This window comes from Cynocephalus volans, chromosome 3 (assembly GCF_027409185.1).
Source record: "Cynocephalus volans isolate mCynVol1 chromosome 3, mCynVol1.pri, whole genome shotgun sequence".
Taxonomy (NCBI): Eukaryota; Metazoa; Chordata; class Mammalia; order Dermoptera; family Cynocephalidae; genus Cynocephalus; species Cynocephalus volans.
Window position 1 is genome coordinate 28,087,424 of NC_084462.1, and position 10,257 is coordinate 28,097,680.

At 40.2% G+C, this 10,257-nt stretch overlaps 1 pseudogene; it reads right to left on the reverse strand.

The window, feature by feature from the left end:
- Positions 1 to 5,676: 5,676 nt before the first annotated feature.
- Positions 5,677 to 7,917, reverse strand: LOC134373714 (protein disulfide-isomerase A6-like; annotated as a pseudogene).
- Between the last annotated feature and the right edge of the window lie 2,340 nt (positions 7,918 to 10,257).

Below are 10,257 nucleotides of genomic sequence, written 5' to 3' on the forward strand. Positions count from 1 at the left end.
TTGAGAGACAGCGGGAAGGGCAAAAAGTAGACACAAGTAACCCAGAGATGAACTGCAGGAAGTGGTTACCACGCCCTGGGCTAAAAGATTTAAGGAAAGACGTGGTCACTTTAGTTGCCTAATGTTGCATAAAAACCACCCCTAAATTTGGGGGCTTAAAATAGCAGTGAGCCCTTATTGCTCACAATTTCCATTGAGAATTTGGGAGCAGCTTGGGTGGGTGGTTTGGATTTGGGGCCTCTCCTAGGGCTGCAGGTGGCTCCTTCATGTGGCTGGCAAGTTGAGTGCAGCTGTTGGCAGAAGGCCTCAGCTCACCTGGGCCTCTCTCCCCAGGGCTGTTTGTCCTCACGGCAACCTCCAGAATGAGCATCACAGGAGAGGCCAGCAAAAGTGCCACTGCCCCCTATGACCTAGCCTCAGGTCACCCCTCGTCACTTCCATCACGTTCCATTGGTCACAGCCAATCCTGATTAAGGCACAAGGGAACCGCACAAGGCCATGACTACCAGAACCAGGAAGGATCACTGGGGGTTACCTTGCAAGCAGATGAGAAATTTGGAGGGAGAAGCCCCAGGGGGCCAGTACTGGGTTTTGTGATGCGTGTTGTGGGGGAGGGTTGAAGTTTAAGCAGTTGGTGCTGGGACTCACGTCTGCAGGAGAGGAGCAGGAGAAAGTCTTCCCTTCTTTCACCTTCCAGTCTCCCTCAGCAGGCCCCATTAGCAGGCAGAACTTACCTGGAATCTGGCCGGCAAGGAAGTCTGGGAAATGTAGTTTTCAGTAGTCCAGCAACAGCAGCCCAGAGCAGAAAAGAGCAGGCTTGAGGCTGAGACACAGTAAGTCATCAGCACGGTCCCTCCCTTGCTGCTCGGCAGCCACACACACCTTCTCCCCCATTCCATTTCCATTAGACTCTTGCTACATGCAACTCACAAGATACAAGTGTCCTTTGTGCACAGACATGTCATTCTCTGCCTGCAAGGCAGACAGCAAAGTTCTGCAGTCATCATATCCATCACTCAGTGATTTTGATTCTGGTCACAATTCCATTTGAATATTTCCTATCCTAAAGACTTAGCTGGTAAAGTCCATCACCATCATACTTTCAAAAAAAATAAGGGAACTAGAGGAAGGGAGAGATTTCATACACATGTAACAAGCAAAGAAGAAAATATGCATAACTGTTACAGGCCTTGTTTGTACAACTGGTTACGGTGTCTTAATTGATTTTTAAACAATGATATTGTATATAATTCACATACAGTTCGCCACTTAAAGTGTAATGTTCAATAGTTTCTAATGTATTCACAGAGTTGTGCAACCATCACCACAATTTAATTTTAGAACATTTGTATCGCCCCGAAAGTACCCATTAGCAGTCACCCCCATTTCATCCCTCCCCCAGACCTAGGTAACTATTAATCTACCCTACCTTCTGTCTCTGTAGATTTATATAGATTTAGATAGTTTGGGCCATACAACATGTAGTCCTTGGTGACTGGCTTCTTTCACTTAGTATGTTTTCAAGTTCAATTATGTCATCGTCTGTATCAGAACTTCATTCCTTTTCATAGTAGAAAAATACTCCACTATACCAAGGTATCGTAATTGATCCATTCATCAGTTCATGGACATGTGAGTTGTTTCCACCCTTGGCTAATATGAGTAATGCTGCTGTGAACATTGGCATACAAGTTTTTGACTGGGTGTATGTTTTCATTTCACTTGGTTATATACCTGAGAGTAGAGTTGCAGGTTTATATACCTGAGAGTAATAACTATGCTTAACATTTTAAGAAACTTTCAAACTGTTTTCTACCTTGGCTGCACCATTTTACACCCCCACCAGCAATGTTCATGAAGGTTACAATTTCTTTACATCCCCACCAACACTTACTATTGTCTGACATTTTATTTATAGTCATAGGCTGCCCAGTTAGATCATTTGGTTAGAGCACAGCCTTACACCACCAAGGTCATGGGTTCGGATCCTCGTACCAGCCAGCCACCAAAAAAATAAATAGTTACAGTCATCCTTGTGGGTGTGAGATTTGCATTTCCCTGACTAATGATGTGGAGCACCTTCTTGTGTGTTTATTGGCCATTTATGTATTTTCTTTGAGAAAATGTCTATTCAGATCCTTTGCCTGTTTTTTAATTGGGTTATTTATCTTTTTACCTGCAAATGGAAGAGTTCTTTAAATACTCGATGCAAGTCCCTTATCAGATACATGATTTGCAAATATTTTCTCCCATTCTATGGGCTGTCTTTTCACTCTCTTGATAGTGTACTTTGATACACAAAAGTTTTAATTTTGATGACATCCAATTTGTCTATTTTTCTTTTGTTGCTTGTGATTTCATATCATATCTAAGAAGGTTTTGCCTAACCCAAGGTCACGAAGATTTACTCCTAAGTTTTCTTATAAGAGTTTTATAGTTTTAGCTCGTAGATTTAGGTCCCTCAATTCTATTACATTGATCTCTATGTCCGTCCTATGCCAGGACCACACTGTTTTGATTACTGTAGCTGTGTAGTAAGTTTTGAAATTAGAAAATATAAGTCCTTCAACTTTTTTTTTCCCCAAGAATATTCTGGCTATTCTGGGCCCCTCAAATTAATTCTCTTATGAATTTTAGGATCGACTTGTCATATAATTAATTTTTAAACGTCCTTCTACCAATTCCATGTTCCCTTTTCCCTCAGCTAGCACCTCAGCTGGTTGGTGTTCTTTGTCTGGTGGAATAACTGAAAAATTCATTTCAGAATGGTCTGAATCCTCAGTGACCTTGCCATTGTTAAATTGCTGTAATTTTCCAGTAATTCTAATCTGGGACACAGCAGTATGAAGAAGCACTTCACAGAATCACCTGGGTCCCAGACACAGTCCTTCTCACCCCCACTGTGTAGCAGCAATCCAGTTTCTCCTTGGAAATCAGGACTGATCACTCCAGCTGGTACAGGACCCTCTTATTTGACTGTTGTTAAATGGAATGAGGAGCCAAAATGGCAATGTTGCAGTCTCAATTTCCAATTCAGTGGAACCTTTGTATCCTCTCGTTGAAGCATCTCTCTCTTGGTATTCAAGCTATCTAAACTAGCAAAGGTCAGAGTTGCTGGGAATTGGAAGCAAAGGTTCTGCAAGTGGATTATAGGATGTAACAGAGGCACTATTCACAACTCTGCCCTTGATTCCCAGGCCCATATAGTTTGTCCATAATAGAGAAAGCCCTGCTTGTTGATCACTGGTTCAAATCATATATTGCAGCCTATAGAACACTGTCCCCAACTTTTTGGGGTATCTTTTTTGTTCTATCAGAGATCCCAGTTCTGGAAAAACAGCTGCAATTGGAGTCACTACCTAATTAAGTTAGGACTAACTTATCATTTTCCAAGATGCATCAACCTAGCAGATATGATAGGAATCACCAGCCATGTATACTTCAGATTGATGATGGCCCTTGTCTCTGCAATTCTCCCAAGAATACAAAATTTTATTTACTGTTCTGAAAAAAGGAGACATTCAAGGGTCTTCCACCTGGCCCTTTGTACCATCATAGCCCTCACCCCATGGGTCAGAGAAAACATGGTGACTCTACCAGTTGCTGAAGATGCCTATTCTAGTTTTACATTCAGGACTGGGAAATTAACCACAGGGTAGATCCACACACCCACTGGCCACAATATGTGACCAAAATTCCACTGACATTCGAAGTATCTTTTCTGACCACAGTGGAATAAAACTAGAAATCAATATCAGAAGGAAAACTGGAAAACTTGCAAATATGTGGAAATTAAAGAACACACTCAAACAGTCAGTGATTCAATGTCTACATCACAAGGGAAATTAGAAAATATCAGAGGCAAATCAAAATGAAAACACATCAGGGCTAGCTGGTTAGCTCACTTGGTTAGAGTGTGGTGCTGATAAACCAAGGTCTTGGGTTCAGATCCCCATGCTGGCCAGATCAAAAAAAAAAAAAAAACCCAAATGACAGCAAAAAAACAAAAACAAAAAACAACCAAAACTTATGGGGTGGAGTGAAAGCAGTATGCAGAGGGAAATTTATAGCTGTATATGCCTACATTTAAAAAGAAGAAAGTTCTTAAATCAATTACCCAACCGTACACCTAAAGGAACTAGGGGAAAAAAGAGCAAAATAAACCAAAAGCTAGCAGAAGGAAGGAAACAATAAAGAGTGGGGAGAAAAATGAAATGGAGAGTAGAAAAAAAAATAGAGAAAACCAACAAAACTAAAAGTTGGTTCTTTTAAAATATCAACAAAATTGACAAACCCTTAGCTAATTGACAAGAAAAAAAGAAGATTCAAATGACTAAAATCAAAAATGAAAGTGGGAAGATTACTACTGACCTTACAAAAATAAAAAGGATTATACAGCCAGACTGTGGCTCACTCGGGAGAGTGTGGTGCTGATAACACCAAGGCCACGGGTTTGGATCCTATATAAGGATGGTCAGTTGGCTCACTGGCTGAGCGTGGTGCTGACAACATCAAGCCAAGGGTTGAGATCCCCTTACAGTCATCTTTATAAAAATAAATAAGTAAATAAAATAAAAAATAAAAAGGATTATAAGAAAGTACTATGAACAATTGTTTACCAACAAATCGGATAACCTAGATGAAATGGACGAATCCCTAGAAACATACAAACTACCAAGAAGAAATAGAAAATCTAAACAGACCTATAACAAGGAGATGGAATCAGTAATCAAAAACTTTCCAACAAAGATAAGTCCTTGCCTAGATGGCTTCAGTGGAGAATTCTATCAAACATTTAAAGGAGAATTAAGACCAATCCTTATCAAAGTCTTTACAAACATTGAAGTGGAGGGAACACTTGCTAACTAATTCTATGAGGCCAGCATTACCCTGATACCAAAGCCAGACTTTATAGCATCTTATAGCAAAGATGCTATAAGAAAAGATAAAAACAAAAACCAAACAAAAAAAGACACTTAAGAAAACTAAAGACCAATATGCCTTATGAATATAGATGCAGATATCCTCAACATATTATGAGCAAAGCAAATTCAGCAATGTATTAAAAGTACTAAAAACATAGCCAAGTGGTCTTTATCCCAGGAATACATAGATGGTTCAACAGAAGAAAATCAATCTTGTAATACACCACATTAATAGAAGGGGAAAAACCACCTGATTGTGTCAATTGATGTAAAAAAAAAAAAAAAAGCACTTAACAAAATCGAACACGCTTTTCTTGAGAAAAACAAACAATAAAAGGAAAAAAGGGAATTCCCTCAGTATAATAAAGTCCATATATGAAAATCCCACAGTTAATATCACACTCACTTGTGAAAGAGTGAAAGCTTTCTCCCTAAGATCAGGCACAAGTCCAGGATGTCTTCTTTCACCATTTCTAGTCAACTTAGTACTAGAAGTTCTAACGAGAGCAATTAGGCAAGAAAAAGAAATAAAAGGCATCCAAATCGGAAAGAAGTAAAACAATCTCTATGAGAGGTCTTCAAAACATTTACAGAAAATGTTGCAGTGTTTTCAAATAATCAATCAAGTGCTACTTCTTGGTTAAAAAGGCCACTGGTAGATTCATCTGATTGTAAAGAATTCTCCTTCACTGCTGGAAAAGTCTGCTCACACCCAAGAAGAGAAAACAACTTGAAGGCTCTGCTGTGGCTCTCACAATTCATCCTCCCATAAGTCATCAAGCTGCACGTCACTGAAGTCAATGTCACCCTCCGCAGGAAGCTCTCCATCCCTGCCACTCCAGGGCTGTCCTACACTGACGGTAGGGATGGGCCTGCTCCTACAGGTGCTGCAGAACCACACTGCAAAGAGAGCCCCCTGAGAAACTCATTAATCCCTTGCTCACTGAAAGAGCCTTTCAGCAGAGCAAACTTCATCTTGCCAGTATTGATTGGAGGCCATGGTGGGGTATCCAAATCCTCTGGTCCCCAACACATTCTCAAATGCATTCTGGGCTCCGGCTTCTGTCCATTGCCACCCCCATATTTTCTTTTTGTATTTGTCTGCCAACTTCAGAAAAACTTCCAAATAAGAATTTCTGCCTGCAGCTCCGGTATCAAGGATGTGGGGCAGCACAGCCACCACACATTGCTGATGCTCCTCACACATCCTCTTGGTGATGTCCTCATTGACGATCTCAAGCAGCTCAGGACATGGGGCATTATCAGAAAACAAATGAAGGGCCCTGGAAACTATTTCAGATCTTGTCCACCCACCATTATAATCCACGGGGGACTCTCCCTTCTGAAACATCTCGATTGGAGGAAATCCGCTAATCCCATGTCACTGGCTGGATCACTTTTCACTTTTCCTTTTTTTTTGTTCTTTTACCTCTGTAGCTGCAGCAGCCCATTTTGGCTCTAGGTTTTTGCAGTGTCCACACCAAGGAGCATAAAACTTAACAATCCAAACATCTTCACTGTCAAGGACATTCTTATCAAAGCTGTCATATGTCAGCTCAACCACATCCATCTTACTTGAACTATCACTTCTGCCTCATTTTCCAGAACTATATCCCCCCCTTCTTCCCTCAAGGTGATCCTTCAGGAGCTGGTGCAGAGTGCTGAGCACAATATCTACAGTGACTTCACCAGTTCTGCCACCATGATAAGCTTCTGGTCTGTTTTTGTTAGATCCAGAAGAAAATTTTTTTAATGACACTAATTTTTTATCTCACTGTTCTATAGATCAGAAGTCCAGTACAGAGCTCACCTGATTAAAATCAAGGTGTCAGCAAACTGCATCCCCGAGGTGGAGGGTCTAGGGGAGAATCTTCCCTGCTTGTTTGGGTTGCTGGCAGAATTCAGTTCCTTGTGGTTGTGGTACTGAGGTCCTCGTTTTCTTGCTATCTATAAAGTCAGAGCAGTTCCTAGCTTCTAGAAACCACCCAATCCATTGGCTCATGGCCCCTTCCTCCATCTTCAGAGCCAGTAGTGGCCGGAGGAATCCTACTCAGTTGCATTTTCTGACTCACTCTTGGGCCTCCTCTTCCACTTTTAAAAACTGATGTAATTAGGATAGACCCACCCAGATAATTCAGGACGCTCTCCCTATCTCAAGGTCCTTAATCACATCTGCAAAGTGACTTTTGCCACGTAAAGTAAATTAATCAGAGGATCAGAGGATTAAGGCATGGACATTTGGGGGGACCATTATTCTGACTACCACGCTGCCCTGTTCACTTTCAAGAGGATCAAAAACAGAGTTGACTGCCAGCCTCACCAAGGAGCTTCGTGCAGCCACACTGGGCAGGCAGAGCTCATCACAGGCTCTGTCCAACACAGACTTCATGAATACGACCCCAAAAGCACAGGCAACCAAAGGAAAAATAAACAAATGGGATTATATCCAACTAAAAATCTGCTGCACAACAAAAGAAACAATTTACAGCGTTAAAAGACAGCCAACAGAGTGGGAGAAAATATTTGCAAAATATACATCTGACAAAGGATTAATATCCAGAATATACAAGGAACTGAAACAACTTTACAACAAAAAAACAAGTAACCCAATTAAAAAATGGGCAAAAGAGCTAAATAGGCATTTCTCAAAGAAAGACATACAAATGGCCAACAGACACGTTAGATCTAAAATCTTGATGGTAGGAAATGCCTGAACACCATGCTTGTCTCCTAGGGATTGATGCTTACCTGCATCTACTGTGCCGACTTTCACAACATCTTTTAAGACAGCTGCTGGTTTCCTCCATGTTGGTATTTGGCAGTTGCCACACCACGGAACGTAGAATTCTACAAGCCACAAACTTTCACTTTGAATAACTTCTTGGTTGAAATTTAATGGAGTTAATTTGATTACATCATCACTAGAGGAATATAGACCATTCAGTGCAAGAAAGAAGGTACAGCTCACTAGAACAAGGCCCAGGCAAGCCATGCTGAGCTCCAGGCCAGTGTAGTCCTGGCTGCCGCCACCTCACCTCTGCCAGGCACCGCGCCCCACACCCATGTCCTGCCCTCGGCCACTCAGACAGGAGGCTGTGGTGGCTGCCTGAGATTGAGCATATTTTCACATGTCTGTCAGCCATTTGTACATCTTCCTTTGAGAAATGCCTATTCGGCTCCTTTGCCCATTTTTTAGTTGGGTTACTTGGGTTTTTTAACTGTTGTGTTGTATGAGTTCCTTGCGTATCCTGGATATTAATCCCATGTCAGACGCATAGTTTGCAAATATTTTATCCCATTCTGTGGATTGTCTTTTTGTTCTGTTAATTGTTTCTTTTGCTGTGCAGAAGCTTTTTAAAAAAAAAAAAAAAAGACTTGGGCCGGCCCATGGCTCACTCGGGAGAGTGTGGTGCTGATAACACCAAGGCCATGGGTTCGGATCCCATATAGGGATGGCCAGTTGGCTCACTGGGTGAGCGTGGTGCTGACAACACCAAGTCAAGGGTTAAGATCCCCTTACCAGTCATCTTTAAAAAAAAAAATTAATTAATAATAATAATAAAAAGACATACAGATTTATTGAAAGGAAAAATCCAAGGCCTTACATTAAACAATGAAACATTCCAGTTCACAATTGATATAGTACAATATCATGTACTTTACACACACACACACACACAAACAAAATTAGTAATTACTAAGCATTTACTATGCCAGACACTCTGATAGGTCCTAGAAACAACACAATTGCAGAAGCTTTTTAGTTTGATATAATCCCATTTATGTTTTCTTTTGTTGCCTGTGCTTTTGGGGTCTTATTCATAAAGTCTTTGCTCAGCCCTACTTCCTGAAGTGTTTCCCCTATGTTTTCTTTTAGGAGTTTTATAGTTTCCAGTCTTATATTTAAGTCTTTAATCCATTTTGAGTTGATTTGGGTGTATGGGAAGAGGTAGAGGTCTAGTTTCATTCTTCTACATATGGGTGTCCAGTTTTCCCAGCACCATTTATTGAAGAGGCTATATTTTCCCCAGTGTATGTTCTTGTTGTTTTTGTCAAAGATCAGTTGGCTGTAAGTATGTGGGCTGGTTTCTGGGTTCTCTATTCTATTCTATTGATCTGAGTGTCTGTTTTTATGCCAGTACCATACTGTTTTGGTTACTATAACTTTGTAGTATAATTTCAAGTCAAGTTGTATAATGCGTCTGGCTTTATTTATTTGATTCAGGATTGCTTTGGCCATTAGGGGTTTTTGTTGTTCCATATGAATGTTAGGACTGTTTTTTCTATTTCTGTGAAGAATGTCACTGGCATTTTGATGATGATTGTGTTGAATCTGTAGATCACTTTGGCTAGTATAACATTTTCACAGTATTAAATCTACCAATCCATGAACATGGAATGTCTTTGCATATTTTTGTGTCCTCTTTAATTTCTTCATCAGTATTTTGTAGTTCTCATTGTAGAGATCTTTCACATCCTTGGTTAAATTTATTCCTGGGGTTTTGTTTTTGTTTTTGTTTTTTGTTTTGGGGGTTTTTTTTGGCAGCTATTGTAAATGGTCTTGCTTTCTTGATTTCTTTTCCTGCTAGTACATTGTCAGTGTATAAAAACACTACTGATTTTTGTACACTGATTTTTGTATCCTGAAACTTTACTGAATTTGTTTATCAGCTCTAGGAATTTTTTGTGGGGTCTTTAGGTCTTTCTGTATATAGGATCATTTCACCCACAAACAGGGACAGTCTGTCTTCTTTTCCAGTCTAGATGCCCTTTATTTCTTTCTCTCGTCTGATTGCTCTGGCTAGTACTTCCAATACTATGTTAATAGGAGTGCTGAGAGTGGGCATCTTGTCTTGTTCCTGTTCTTAAGGGAAAAGCTGAAAGTTTTCATCATTCAGGATGATATTGGCTGTGAGTTTGTGGTATATGACTTTTATTGTGTTGAGATACTTTCCTTCTATAACTAATTTGCTGAGAGTCTTTTTCCTGAAGGGATGTCCAATTGGTAAAACATTTTTTCTGCATATATTGAGATAATCATATGTTTTTTTCCTTGATTTTGTTGATGTAGTGTATCACATTTAGTGACTTGTGTATGTTGAACCATTCTTGCATCCCTGGCATGAATTCCACTTGATCATGGTGTATAATTTTTTTTGATGTGTTGCTGTATTCTGTTAGCTAGTACTTTATTGAGGATTTTGGGGTCAATGTTCATCAAAGATATTGGCCTGTAGTTTTCCTTTTTTGTTGTATCTTTGGTTTTGGTATCAGGATGAAGCTGGTCTTTTAGAATGAGTTTGGGAGGATGGCCTCTGTTTCAATTTCTTGG